This window comes from Mustela nivalis (genome assembly GCF_964662115.1).
Source record: "Mustela nivalis genome assembly, chromosome: 8".
Classification (NCBI taxonomy): Eukaryota; Metazoa; Chordata; class Mammalia; order Carnivora; family Mustelidae; genus Mustela; species Mustela nivalis.
The window spans coordinates 8,713,900-8,729,362 of record NC_139027.1 but is presented as its reverse complement, the minus strand read 5'-3'; the positions used below and the strand labels follow the sequence as shown (position 1 = coordinate 8,729,362).

General features: G+C 41.9%; 1 long non-coding RNA gene across 1 annotated transcript; it reads left to right on the top strand.

The window, feature by feature from the left end:
- The first annotated feature begins 251 nt into the window (after window positions 1-251).
- On the top strand, window positions 252-1,452 carry LOC309870784. The gene is made up of 2 exons (XR_014314810.1): window positions 252-341; window positions 808-1,452. It is a non-coding gene; the product is annotated as an uncharacterized lncRNA (long non-coding RNA).
- Window positions 1,453-15,463: the final 14,011 nt, after the last annotated feature.

Below are 15,463 nucleotides of genomic sequence, written 5' to 3'. Positions count from 1 at the left end.
GGAACACAACATCTAGTCCGTTTCCAATAAGTTACAATATCTGCTTCTACCTCATTACCTTCAGGGCCGTGTTCCACGTACGGCTGGCCCTTCCCGTGAGAATGCCCTTCGGTCATTTTTATTTCTCTTTCTCCATGCAAAGCCACAGAAATAGGTCCGCTCTCTCTCCCTCTCAAAAATGTCTTGAGGTTGCTCAAAGAGAACAGTACTTCCTGTCTCTCTCTTCCAACAAATTTTTCTTTTCTTCGAGGCAGCTGTCCAATGTCCTCTTGAGGACTTCTCGGGTGGCCTGAGAGGCAAGCATGTGCTTGAGACAACTCACGAGGGAGAAGACGAGGGAGGTGAGTCAGCAGAAATGGGGGGCAGTGTGCTGGTGGAGGGCAGAGTTCCGTTCCAAGAGCAATGACCGTGGTATGGCTTTGATAGAGTGGCCGTGGCCACATCGGCCTGCCTCACAAAACTTCCTGGAAGGGCCAAGTCATTCTGCCTTTTTGTCACGGTCCCCCACCTGGGGATGTAACATACGTGGGCGCTTTCCTCTACTGCTGCGTCTTTATCTCTCACTCACGACACGTCCTGTGTGAGAAGAGAAAGAGATCCGAGGAAGGAGCAGATCAAACTCAATCTATCCTAAATAAATAAATAAGTAAATAAATAAATAACCAAAAAACCCCCAAAGATCCAACCACTGTTCTGTTACTTTTTGCAGTTCTTGAAAAGGGTGCTAATGGAGGATAAAGTTGAAAAAGTTGATCCGAATTCTGTTTATGGCCTCTTCGGAAATGTCATACTTTTCCAATCACTTAGGGGCTCTCATGTGCTGGATACAAGATTGACAGACAGCGTGGGGCCGGTGTGCTGTGGTTTTGGAACAGAAAGTGATCTCGCATTACATCGAACTGGGCTACCGAACCAGAATGAGAGCACCTTTCCAAGACCAGAACATCTCTCGAGGAATTGGCCATCCAAGCTCTGTCTGGACGTTTCCAGAAATACTCCACTCCCAATCCCAGTTACCTAGATCAGAACGGTCTCCCTTATAGCAGGGTTCTCTAGTTCTCCAGGATGTTCTCCTCTGTGGGGCCACTTCTGCCCTTTGGAAGAAAAGAAAACAAAAAAATCCATATTTTTGTCTATATGACTGCTTCTTAGGGAAAAAGTGGTCCAGAACTATCACGTCAAGATTTTCCTAAAATAGAGTTTTTGAAATGCCATATAACTACAATGAATAGAACCGCATCATAGAAAAAAAAAAAATGCCTTTAACCATTAATCACATCTAGGGGCGTCATAGTGGCTCAGTCGGCTCAGGCAGGGTCCTAGGATTGAGCCCTACATCAGGCTCCCTGCTCAGCGAGGAGCCTGCTTCTCCCTTTCCCTCTGCCCTGCTTGTGCTCTCTTTGTCTCTTTCTGTCTGTTAAATAAATAAATAAAATCTAAAAAAAAAAAAAATTAACCACATTTTTTTCCATATTTAACGTAAGGGACAAAGTGCTTTCTGAGGAGGAAGAAATATTTCAGTATTTAGAGTATACCCAAGTCTTTCTGTAGTTTAGAAAATATACAAAAATGCTTTAAAATACTCATATTTTAGGGGCATCTGGGGCGCTCCGTCAGCTAAGTCTCTGTCTTGATTTTGGCCCAGGTCATGATCTCAGCCTCACATCGGGTTCCAGAGTCCGTGGGGAGCCTGCTTGAGATTGTGTCTCCTTCTGTGACTCCCCTTGCTCACGCTCTAAATAAATAAAGAAAATCTTTTTTAAAAAAATAAATAAAATACTCATACTTCAGATTGAAATGTTCCTTTTTTGAGACCAGTCCTAAGAACATAATCCAAAACATGGGAGGAAGCTTTACACAACCAGTCACCAACACAGTGATGTTGGCAAGAACTAAAAGTTAAAAACACGACAAATAATCAAATTCTGGAATATACTTAAATAGCCCATGGGTTCTTACAATAATTGAAAACCATGACGCTCTTCAAAATGCTTTTATGAAACGCAGTCTCTCATACGAGATGGTACCATATCATATGAGATGGTACAGGAGGGAAGCAAATGTGTCTACAGCAAACCTGGAAGGTTGGCGAGGAGAAAGAAGAGAACCCTAGGTACTGGCGTGAGACAAAGGATAATTGACGTCTAGTTCCCACATTTTTTTAAAGCGCATGCTTTCTATTGTTCAGAGAGAAGTGTTTTTGGAAGCAGATCTGGAAACTATAAAGGACACTGGAAGAATGGAGGGTGTTTGAACTGTGAAAGCAGTGATAAAGGTCCTCATTATTATTGTCTGCAATGGAGCTGGTGAGCGCTGTATTCACAGAGACCTCGCCTTATTACTCAGTTACACGAAAAACACAGACACGGAATCTTACAAATTCGGTGTCTGTCGACCACTGTTTTGGTTCCCATTCCGTCAGGCGCTCAGAGACTGAGGCTCTGTCCACAATCCTAATCTTAACCTACTGATTTGCTTACTTGGTGATCCTTGTGAGAAGCTCCTGGCTGCATGAGAAATGGGTATCCAAAATAACCAAATTTTTTTTTAAAGATTTTTATGTATTTATTTGACAGACAGAGAACACAAGTAGGCAGAGAGGCAGGCAGAGAGAGAGAGGGGGGAAGCAGGCTCCCTGCTGAGCAGAGAGCCTGATGCGGGGCTCGATCCCAGGATCCTGAGATCATGACCCGAGCCGAAGGTAGAGGCTTTAACCCACTGAGCCACCCAGGCGCCCCATCCAAAGTACCAAACTATTACCCCTCCATGCAATCTTCACAATCGAGATGATTTGCAGTTTTGTTCTGCAAACACAAGGCACAGCCTTCTGGTGGCCGCCCCAGACGCCACGCCACTTCTGAAGCTAATGGGTTCCTGCTTTGGCTAATGGAAATGAAATGCTGCAAGCCTGCTTTCATTTGAGTAAATTTTACTGAAATAACAGAGATCATTTTCCTCTAAGTTGATATTGTCTCTTACATATCAAAGTCCGCTAAAGCCCGTGTAAGGTATGAGTCAGGATATACTCCAAGAGTCGTTTCTCTATTATGCAGAGCTAGAAGGAGGTGGGGCCGGGGGGACTGGGTGTTTTACAGGGGGCTGTGTTTAAATTGTCATATTAGTCATAAAATAAGGTTTCTGAAATATTGTCAAAACTGTAACTTTGCCGCATATTATAATTGCAAATTGTCTAGAATAGTTAAAAGGTGAGCTGTTCTCGATCCTTTAGGCAAAAATCCTATGTGCAACAGGATAATAGGAGAAAGTAGCTGTTAAAGGTGAAAAGCTTATGTGTCCAATAAAATCCTGGAGGCATGCGAGAGAGTGGAGGAAATCGTCTCTTCTTTGATGTGGGAAGAAGCTGCAGTGAGCTCCTGTAGCTTAGCTATCCATTTATTTATTCGCTTACTAAATAATGTATCCATGCATTCATTAATTAAATAACTATACAATTTACCACTCCAACATTTCCTCATTTCCTCAGTCACTGCTCAGTAATTTACTGACCCGTTAATTTGATCACTCATTCATGGGCTTGGCTTTTTTTTCATTGAGTAATATGTTCTTTACCTATACATTCATTTTTATAAGCAACATTTACCAAGGCACGTTGCTAGGTGCTGGCAATGAGGGAACGAGAAAGACAAGATCTCTATCCCCAGGGAGTTCACGGTGAATGAGACAGACGCGTGGCGTTGACGAGCGCTTTACCAGAGGTGGGGCCAAAGCACCAGGAGTGCAGAGAGTGAGGTCACCGCCTGCATTAGGAACCCCAAGGAGGTTTTACAGTGTTGCTTGAACTGGGTCTGCCCCATGAGGAGTAGCTCATTAGACAGAGGACAGAGCAGAGGGAGCCAGGAGGGCTCCTGTCAGAAACAGAAGGAAGCCTCTTCCCAGGCAGGGGAAGCAGCTTGTGCCTGGCTGGCTCAGCTGTGTGAGAAATCAGCCCTTATTTAGAGAACAGTGAATGGCTCCCAGCTCCTGGAGAAACAGGGCAAGACTGAAATGACCCCAGGTAGGACATTTCCTGGAGAAACAGGGCAAGTGTGAAATGACCCCAGGTAGGTCTTCCCAGGGCGGAGGCCCACTGCAAACAGCCATGCCAGCTACCCTTTGGGATGATAAAGGTGCTGACCCATTCACACAGCGAAGGTGAATGTGTGCGAGACCCGACCTTTCACCTTGATGGATAACTGGACACAGTTCCCGCAGGTGTAAGGAAATCAAAGCCTACTTAGCCATTTCTCCCTCTGCCCCCATTAAACTTTCCAACTCTTGGTGTCATAGCTGTGCCAAAGCTTTTTTGTTATCTTCCGTCTCCCTTATTAGAACACGAGGCTCTGGAAGACAGGAACCAGATCATTCCTTTCTGTACCCTCACTGGCTAGGTTTGAGCAGTGGGAGACTTAGTCGATGAATAAATGACAGTGTGAAAGAAGGAAGGGTAGCAACAAGTCAGGTGGTCTAAATGCTAGGAAGTAATAAGATTAAGGGGAGAATCAAGATTCCCCTTCCGCAGTCTGGTTCTTATCCGCTCAGGCCACGTTTACGGTTTGTGTCACACACGGCACCCATGAGAAATGTATCCTTCCATTTTTTACTGCGAATCCTTTCCACCAAAGTAAATCCTTCATGTTACTCATGATATTAATTAAAATATATGTTGAATAACATAGATGGGAGTTTTCTTATGGTGAGACTCTGGCTTTTTCTTCTTTGATCTTGGTTTTATCTGATGCAGTAAGTTCCTACCATTCATGCTGGTCAGATGAATGAATTCAGGACCCTGTTAATGAAAATGTGAGATGATGAGAAAAAGATAGGATGTTATTTACAAAAAAATGAATATATATATATAATTTATGAAAATAAGACCACACGGGTATGATACTCTTTCAAATCACCAATTGTTCAGATGCCCTCCCTACATCTTATTGATGTATAGGCAGGAATTTTCACAACTCAGAACATAACAGGCAGCAATCAATATTTAGCTCTTCAATTATACAGTTAAATTTATACCTACACTGTATTTTTATTTAAATGTTTTACATGAAAATAATATCAGAGAGGTGATTAAAGAAAACTTTTCAGTAGATAGCTCTTAAAAACCCCAGCCGTGACACATTTTCTTGTTCCAAATTCCTGTCTTTTCCTTGTCAGACTTATCCTCCCAATGAAGACATTTTTCTTCTAACTCTCCACATTTGTAAAACTGCTTTCTTGAGTTCATGCAATCTTATCATACTTTAAAAACTAACAAACAGGGGCAGCAGGGTGGCTCAGTAGGTTAGGCGTCTGACTTGATTTTGGCTCAGGTCATGATCTCAATGTTGTGAAATCCAGCTCCTCATCTGGCTTTGCATTCAATGCTGAGTCTGCTTGAGATTCCTTTCCTCTGCCCCTCCCCCCACTCCTGCACAATCAATCAATCAATCAATCAATATCTTTAAAACCCGAAGAATAATTTGTTAACTTTTTCCTGGCTGTTGGCTCTTTCAATGTTTGCCCCTTGGCAAATATTCTCTAAAGAAGGGAAAAGAAAAGCAAAGACGGAAGGAAGGAAGAAAGGAAGGAAGGAAGGAAGGATGGAAGGAAGGAACTGTTTCTGGGGGGTCAAGATAAAGAAACAGGACTCACACCAATTCTCAAAGGAAGAAATAGCTTTATCTGTCCACTGTTTCTCTTTGAACATGGCCTTAAGATGAAACTTTCTTTCTAAACATAGTGAGTAAAATTTAATGTAGATTCCTGTTGCTCCTGATGTCCCTGACCCCCCCTGCTTTCCAACATGGTTGAACAGATTTACCATACCCCCAGGAATATAAGTGTTATGCTCTGCTATAATTTCCCCAGCATACAGGTTATTATATTTTACTATTGTTAGCGTAGGCGAAAAATGTTTCTCGAATATTGCTGTTATTTGCCTTGTGGTTACCAAGAAGTTCAAGCAATACAATTACATTACATTAATAATGGTCTGTAATTTTGACTTTTCACTGAGTCATAATGATTCTTCTCCCACTTAGGTCTATTCCTTGAGAGTGATATAACTTGCAAAACTATATATGGGGTCATTAGACCAGGAAATTTTCAGACTTCTGTTTTTCTTCTATTCCTACAATCTCAAAATCTAAAAAGAGCATGCTCTTTTTTTCCCCCCTGCAGTATATTTCATTTTGCCCTCCATGTGGCTTATGTTTCTAATGGAATGTGGTTAATGGATTCCACTGCTTTTAACTCTAACATATGCTTAGTCAGATGATCCCAGACTAGCTTACTAGGCTTTCCCAAAGAATATTCAGTGAAAGTGTGTTTAAAGTAAAGCAACTTTCTTTAATGCATATAGTCTCACTTTATGCATGGTATGTTTCTAAGAGATGGATATTAGTATTGAAAACCTAAAAGAGGAGCAAAGAAGGTACTGTACCTCCATCCATAAAGGTAGAGTGTTCATTTGTGGACAGGGACTCTGTATCTAAATTAACCAATCAAAGGAGAATTCAACAAAGCAGGTCCCCCATTCCTGTTTACAATGACCTCTGGCAAACGTATTACTTTTGTTTCTTCTTACCTATTGTTTACTTTTTTATCAATCCCATATATGTGATGATTACTTATGTGGTAACTCCAAAAATTCTGTGCCCCAGTGGAAAAGGGACAACTTCAGAATTGATGTACCAGGATAACCCTCAATGTTCTTTCATGGCTCCAACAGTACATCGATGAGATCAGAAAACAACCCCAGTCCTAACCAAACCAGCTAATTAGGGGCTGCAGAGTGAATACACTTTGTTGTGTGGAAATGTAGAAACTGCGCAGAATGCCTACACATGAAGTACTCAAAAGAAAAGAAGCAGCAGGTACCATCAAGGGTTCTCATTGTATTTCCAGTGAATACCCTTGTAAAAATGAGTACAGTTTGAAACCTAAGGCAGTAAGTGAGAGAACATAGCTAAGTTCTTTGTCCCTGGTTCCAAGATAGGACTTTAACATAATTTCTTCATTAGTAAGGAGATCCTTTCTCCAAAGGGGTCCTAAACATTCCTGCTTCTGTAAAATTACAATAATAATTTATACAGTTCTTACTGTGCGGTAAACACTATGTTAGGCACAATTTACACCCCCACGACAACTTAGCAAAATAAGTTTGATTATTATTCAACCTCATACTTACATGGAGGCTGAAATGAGAATTTAAATAGCTCACCCACGATCACACAGCTAGCGGTCAGCAGAGCATAGCTGGGCCCCTCTCAAATCCTCTCTGGCACTGAATTCCCTTCACCAAGTAAGGACACATGAGCGCCCCTCAACCCATTAAAGTGGCTTCATGGGCCGGCATCCTGCAGAACCCATCCCTGTCTCTTGTTTCAGAACCAAATAACGGTTTGACATTTGAAATTCAAAAACAACAACAACAAAAGCCCCTAGAAGGCAAACAGGCTATTTGCAGTTGTTTTTCCTCCCAAGGGAAGCTCAGTTAACACAGGAAAGTCAAATTAAAATTTGAACGGTGGTTGAATGCCCAGACAGACACAGAGATAGTCAGGAAGCATATGACGACTCTTGAGGGACAGCAGGAATGCATGCCCTGATGTCAGAGGGAAACCTGCTCAAATGCCTTCCCTCCCCAAGGTCCAGGTTCTTCACCTGTAAAATACAAGGGTTCAGCCAAATGATGAATACATTAGTCAGAATCCCCTTGTGTTCAGACAACCCATGCCAGATCAAATGGGAATGATGGATGATGATGAGAGCTGGAGGCCACATAATACCTACAAGTGTGGGCATATGATGGATGCAAGGGTGATGGACGGATGCATGAGTAGAATAGATTAGGCGGAAAGAAGGAGTTGAAATCTGCCTCAGAATTAACTATGTCCAGAAGCCCATAGTTTTCTTGCTGGTGCTCCAGCTTTCTCCAACTCCTCCTCCCCATCCCCTACCTCCTCTCCTACTCATCCTGGCTTCTGTGCACTGGGTCCCAGGGGACTGCATTGGTCTCCTGCATGAGAAAGAGGACTCAGAAGGAGTATGTCGGGCTCACATTACCGATGGCTGCAGCCAAAATAAAAGATGTAGTTACCCTTTCCTGTCCAATTCTGAAAGTTCCCCAGAATGGCCCCGATTGGTCCAGAATAACTCCTTGTTTTCTTCATGCAGATGGATCATACGGACTCAAGAAGTGTAGCACTGGGCAGCAATGTGGCCAGCTCAACGTGCTTTCACATTCCATTTACAGATTATGTGCTATTTTCCCCTTTTATCTCCTTGTTTTTTGCCCTTCTGGCTTGTGATAGTCAGACATTTCTATACCATGTTCATCATTGGGATGTTACTGATGATAGGAAGAGTAATAGGTCGAAGGTGAACAGTTACAAAATGAGTTTAAAAAATTGATTAGATTTCTCTTGATAAATTGCCAGCACAATTGATATCGTGGTCTATAACATTTCTCCTTGCTCGAGTGTGCCATTGCGGGAAGCAGAATAGTGATCCCTCACAATCCCCATGTCCTTTTACCTGGAATCTCTGAATATATCGGGTAGAGACCTCAGAACAGGGGAGTTTTCCTGGATTGACCATGTAGCTCTAATCTAATCACCTGGACCCTCAAAGTGGAAAAGGAAGTCCAAAGAGTCAGTCAGAGAGAGGACACACCAGAAGCAACCAGAAGGCAGTGCAATGCGAGAGAGACTGTCTGCCAATGCCAGCTTTGAAGATGAAAGAAGGATTCATGAGCTAAAACATATGAGCAGCCTCTAGAAATGCGATCCTCCGCTGATAGCCAAGAACCCCAAGGAATTGAAATCTGCCAACAACCAGAATGGATAAGAATGCAGATTCCCCTTCTAAGCTCTAGAAAGGAAGACAAGCCAGCAGACACATTGATGGTAGCCCATGAGACCCATCGTGTGCTGCTGACCTGCAAAACTAGAAGATAACAAATTTGTAATGTTTAGGACACTAACTTGATGGGGTAATTTGTTACAGCTGCAATAGAAAACTAATTCACTAGGTTGTTTTTGTTGTTGTTTATTGTTTGTTTGTTTGTTTTGTTTGTTTTTTAAGGAAAGTGTTCCCTAAGTGGGTTTCTTAACCCATTTGTTCAGCCCTGGAAAGCAGAATTGTGGTGGTCTTGGTTGGTCAAAGTCCCACTTGTCTGAGTCTCTCTTCTTAAGAATAACTAGAGGAGCTTTTTCTCATTTTCATTTTCATAAAGAGGACGAAGTTTCTTGTTAAGAGTTAAGAGTGCACTCTGTAGAAAATGGGGTTAGGGAGATACACATTGCTTAGAAAAAAACAGACTGCAAAAGAGAAACATTGGGTACAGGTGAGACTCATTAGCCAACATGGTCCAGAGAAACACATTTCCCTGGCCTGACTGTCTGGGCTTCCAGCCTGGATGCTTCTTTCTTAAATCGGCCATGCCATCCATGCCCCCTGCTCTGATTTCTTTAACATTCTGGTTTGCACTTCACTGACTTGTTACTAATCTCAAATGGTCCCAGGATTTGTTTATAATTCTGCTCAAGGTAAAAATTCTACCAAATAAGTCATTTCCATAGAGACTTCTCATACTCGAAAGGATCCTACAAAATGCTGGCTACCTGTTTGACTTGCTAATGTGGAGGATGGCGGTGTTAGGTTGTGATTCCGTCACTAATGATCTCTAACAGCTGCACTTTTTCTAACCGCATTTTCTCAGTGTGCTAAGGCAGTGCCAAAGCATGCAAACCTGTTTTAACAATCCTAGGTGTGATAAGATGGCAGATAAAGATAATGCAAAAACAGAGAGCAAGGAAGGAAGGTAAGAAGGAAAGAAGGAAGGGGGGATCATCTTCACCCAAAACTTAAAGGATAGGATAAGGTACACCCTTGAATTAATAAGGACTTTATTTGTTTTTTTAAGGTTTTATTTATTTATTTGACAGAGAGAGATCACAAGTAGGCAGAGAGGCAGGCAGAGAGAGAAGAGGAAGCAGGCTCCCCGCTGAGCAGAGAGTCTGATGTGGGGCTCCATCCCAGGACCCTGAGACCATGACCTGAGCTGAAGGCAGAGGCTTTAACCGACTGAGCCACCCAGGTGCCCCAAGAAGGAAAGAAGGAAGGAGGGATCATCTTCACCCAAAACTTAAAAGATCGGATAAGGTACACCCTTGAATTAATAAGGACTTTAAAACCAGAAGGTGAAGCATGTGAACACATGGTGTACCTGGCCTTCAGTGGGTTTATGAAACCCAGAAACAATCGAATCTTGATTGTTAATGCCTACATGAGACCTGAAGAGAAGACCATAAGCCTAAATAAACCAGGAATTATAAATGAGACCACTACTAGTACCCCAAATATCTCACCATCAGTGAAGGGTAAATGAGAAAAGAGACCTCCCATATGCCCTAAAAACTAGCAAGAAAATTGATCTATCTCTGCCAGCTCTTCATATGAGTTTGGGCTCTAAATTTATACCACCTGACTCACCAGAAATAAATATACAAAGCTCTAAATTCACTTTAATAACACAAACTATGTAAAAATTTCCACAGGGCACAGAGTGGGGAGAGGGAGCCTTCTTAATTTGAGCTCATAATCAAAGATTACAAAATGCATGAGGAAACCACCCACCCATCCTAAGCACAGTGAAGCAGACGCAACCCTGCAGACCATGAAAACCTAAGGACATTCATTAATAAAACAAGAATCTGAAAGACAAACCATTAAACATAGAAATCAACACTGTAATAAAAGAAAAAAGATATTTGAATGCAAGAAAAACAGTCAGATGTGACAGAAAAATAGAATGTTTGGAAATCAAAAGTCCTTGAAGTTCAAAGTTCCTGGGACAGACGGAACAGATTAGACTCCTCAGAATAAGGGGTTGGTGCAATGAGAAATCTATTTGGTCCACGTTCCCAGAATAAAACAAGGAATTCTAAGGACATGGTAAACATAAAGGGTCCTTATGTGAGGATTGAATGAGAAGGTCCAAAGCACATTGACTGCAGAAGGCAAGAGAAAAGGGGGCAGGGAAGCAATATTTGAAGAGATGATGACTGAAGGTTTTCCTGAAGCGATGAAGTAACGTGCATCCTCATATTAAAACAGCACTCAGAGAAGAGTGCACATTGAATTAAACACACGCACACACACATGCACACTTAGCCATAAGGTAGACTCCACATCACTGCAAAGTCAGGACTGGTGTAGTACTAGGCATAAGGGCTTGGAACTCACCCAGTACATAGTGCAGGATATATATCAGCTCTTTTTCCTACCCTTACTGCTAGAGTAATTAAAAATGCATTGCTACTGGAGTGCCTGGGTAGTTCAGTCGGTTAAGCAACCAACTCTTGATTCCAGCTCAGGTCATGATCTCAGGGTTGTGAGATCGACCCCCACATCAGGCTCCACACTCAGCGCGGAGTCTGCTTGAGATTCTCTCTTTTATTCTCCTTCTGCTCCTCCCCTTCCTCATGCTATAAATTTAAAAAGTTAAAAATAAAGAAATCACTAAAATCTTTAAAAACCGTACACTTCTATTATTATTCACTTCGCTTCTCTCTATATTAGTGAAATTGCGTAAATAGCGTAAGGAAAGCAAATGGCTGAAGCATAGCGTAAAATCTGTGGGATGAGAGTTTTTTGTGTAAAATTATACACAAAGGCCAGTAGGCCTCTTAAGGCTGGGGCACAGAAAACAAATTCTGAAACAAACATGGCACATGTTCGCTTCTATTTAATTTGGGCTGCGGTTCCCCCCAATGCATGGCTATTCCTTCACAGGAATAGCTGTGGAGCTCCTTCACAGGACCCAGCCCCGCCCAGGCTGCCAATCCCTGTCTCCTGGTCCCCCGTGGCTTCTGCCTAAGAGAAAGCACAAAGACAGAGGCTGTGGTGCCCTGGGGGCAAGTGGGTGCTGATTATATTATTTTTTGTACTTTTCTATGTTTGAAAGACTTCATCATCTTTAAAAGGAAGCTGGACTTTCTGCATGGAGCTTAAGTGTCACAATTCCTATGTAACTTTATCCCACTCACCCACTGGCCAGTATTTTACCTTCAACCAGTGTAACTCGGGCTACTCTGGGTCTCCACCTCCCTACCTGAGAAACAGGGCAAAGGTTATAGGGGGATTACCTCAGCCGTCAGTGACAGGAAACAGTTTTCAGCTCCCCAAACAACGTAGTTTCCAGCTGCCTTCCAAAAGCACTGGAAGGACTGGAAACTGCATTTTATGTCCTACTTAGCATACATCTAGGGGGTTTAGGTCATGACAGCTGGTTTGGTGGTTAAGGAGGAATTTAGAGAACTAAAAAATGAATACAAAGAATACCAAGGAGCTCGGCTGTCCAGGGGTAAGGGATTTTTACAGTCCTTTCAGCTGTGTTAATTCTTCCAAAATGCAAAGCACCACAAAGATGTTCGTGGTGATCGTCTTCAATTATCTTTGATCATCTTGGCCTGGCTACCTGTAAAGAAAAGTCGACCTCCTATACCTCACTTTGTTAATGTGGAATAACAATGGCGGCGATGATCCGTTTCTCTACAAGCCGCTGGCTAACGTGCGGAAGTTCAGACGCACGTGTTCCTGTGCTCTGATAGTGAAAAGTGCTGTGATAATGTCTGAGGAATAAAATAACATTTTCCTGACATGGAAAGGCTGGTAGATACATAACAGAGATAGGTAGATAGATAGGTAGTAGGTAGATAGAGAGATAAATAGATAGATACATGATAAACAGATAGAGATAGAATTGCTTTGACTTCTTTTTTCTCTCTTCAAAAAAGGTAGATGTCACAAGCTACATATCTGACAAAGGACTTGTATCTAGACTATAAAGGAACCCAATAAGCAACATAAAAAATAAAATCCAGTTACTAAAAAAAGCGGGGGGAGTATGCCTGGGTGGCTCAGTCTCTTGCGTCCCACTCTTGATTTCAGCTCAGGTCATAATCTCAGGGTTGTGAGATTGAGCCCTGGAGTTGGGCTCCTTGCTGGGCAGGGAACCTGCTTAAGATTCTCTCTCTCCCTCCACCCCTGCCCCATCCCTCACTTGTCTGCACCTGCATTCTCTCTCTTAAAAAAAAAAAAAAAAAAAAGGAAAGAAAGAAAAGAAAAGAAAAAGAAAGAAATTTGCCTTAAAAAAATAAAATAAAATCTGGTTAGACATGAGCAAAAAACATGAGCAGACATTTCACCAAAGAGGACATATGGATCTAAAATAGCATATAAAACCGTGTTCAGCATCACTCATCATCATGAGAATGTGAATGAAAGCCACAATGAGATATCACTACATACCTCTTAAAACAGCTTAAACCACAGATAGCTGGTGAAGTTGCAGAGGCACTGGACACACAGCTGGTAGGAATGTAAGATGGTATAGCTACTCTGGAGAATCATTTGGCAGTTCCTTAAATACCTAAACATATAGTTACTATATGACCCAGCAATCATGTTCCCAGCCATTTTCCCAGAAAAAAATGAAGATTATGTCCACATAAAAACCCATACGTGAACATTCACAGGAGCCCAAACCAAAAGCAATCTAAATGATCTTCAGTGGATAGATGGTTAAACACGCTGTGGTACATCCATACCATGGAATAATAGGCAGCAATACAAAGGGATAAACTCTCATGGGATAGTTATTTTTGCCTGTTAATTTGACAAGGCTAAGAGATGCCCGGATAGCTGGTAACCATTTTTCTGAGTGTATCTGTGAGAGTGTTTCTGGAAGGGGATATAATTTGCGTTGGTAGACAGAGTAATGAAGATCACCCTCACCATGTAGGAGGACATCATCCAGTCCATCGAGGGCTTGGCCCGAAGAAAAAGATGGAGGAAGGGTGAATTTGTTCTCTACTAGAGCCGGAACATCCATCTTCTCCTGCCCATGGACATCTGTACTCCTGGTTCTCAGGCCCATGGACTCAGACTGGGACATACTATTGGCTCCCTTGGTAGTCAGGCCTCACGTTTGGACCAGAGCTATACTACTGGCTTTCCTGTGCCTCTGGATTACAGATGGCAGATCGTGGGACTTCTCAGTCTCCACAACCAGGAGAGCCAGTGCTGCTTTCTACGTGTCTATGTATATCCTTTTGGTTCTGTTTCTATGGAGAACCCTGGCTAATACATCTTGATACATGTCACAGCCCAGAAGGATCACAAGAGCACTGTGCTCAATGAGAATTCAATCTTGAAAGTTTCCTTATTTGATGATTCCATTTATAAAATCTTCTTACACGATAAAATTATAGAAATAGCAAACCGATGAGGGGTTGTCAGAAGTTAGGCAGGGGTGGAAGGGATAGTTAAGTGTGAATATACAAAAATAGAAGGAGGGAGAATTTTACTGTGAACCAACAGTCCTGTGTCTTGGTTGCAGTGATTACAGATGTCTGCATGTGTGATAAAGCGCTATAGAACAACACGAAAATAACATCGCATACAACTGGTGTCAATTGATGTTGACTTTAACCTGACCCTGGTTTCTAGTTGGAGAAAGAATTGGATATTTTCTCCATGACTAAAGGCTCATAAAAACCCTGGATCTGGTTCCAGATTCATCAACCAAATGACTCTGGAGCCCACATCACTGTCGCTAGGGAAGAAGCTCAAAGTTTCACATTAATTTCTTGGCGTGACTAGCATTTCAGCAGAGGAAGAATGACTGCTGTTTGGGTCTTGTTATTGCTGGCAGGGTAATACCTAGTGAGGTAGAGGCTGATTGTCCTACCCACTCCTGCTCAGAAAAAATGCCTAGTAGTCTACAATTCTTTTAAGATAACAGGGTCAGGTAATTATTTAAAAAGAGACTTTATGCTTTCTAATCTCCCCTGTCTGCTGATAAGTGTGGAGATAAATAGGAACAAGTGTAAGAGGCAGGCACAAAGTAAAAGGTCCGGGTTTCGTTCTGTAATGTCCCTTTTTCTTTCTGAATTGCTGTAGCCAACTGCATAAAATACATTCTCTATGGAATCCGGTAGCTTTCACTTTTCAGCCAGAAATATGGCGCCTACTGACTTCTGGACAATCTAGCCTATTTAGGTTTTTTTCATATGGCCAACAAGTGCAATTAGAAATTTATTATCTCTTAGGTCAGTGAATCGCTGTTTTGCCCAGGATAATCTGTGTTCTTATCCTATGTCTGCCACATGCTCTCTATAGGATCTTTGATAAGTTAATTTATTTAACTTTGGACACTCCATTTGTAAAGTACAACCAACAGTCATACTTACTGCAAAAATACTAGGAGTGTTAAAATATACTAATGCTTCAAAATTGTTGAGCACGGTATCAGGGTCATAGGGAAAACTCAAGTTCAGTAAATGATAATGTTGATAACATTATTAGTGTTAAACAGTCCAGAAAAGAAAGAGTAGTAAGCACAAGTTTTGGATTCAATTCTAATATCATTAGAATATATGACCTCAAAGACTATAAGCTAACCACT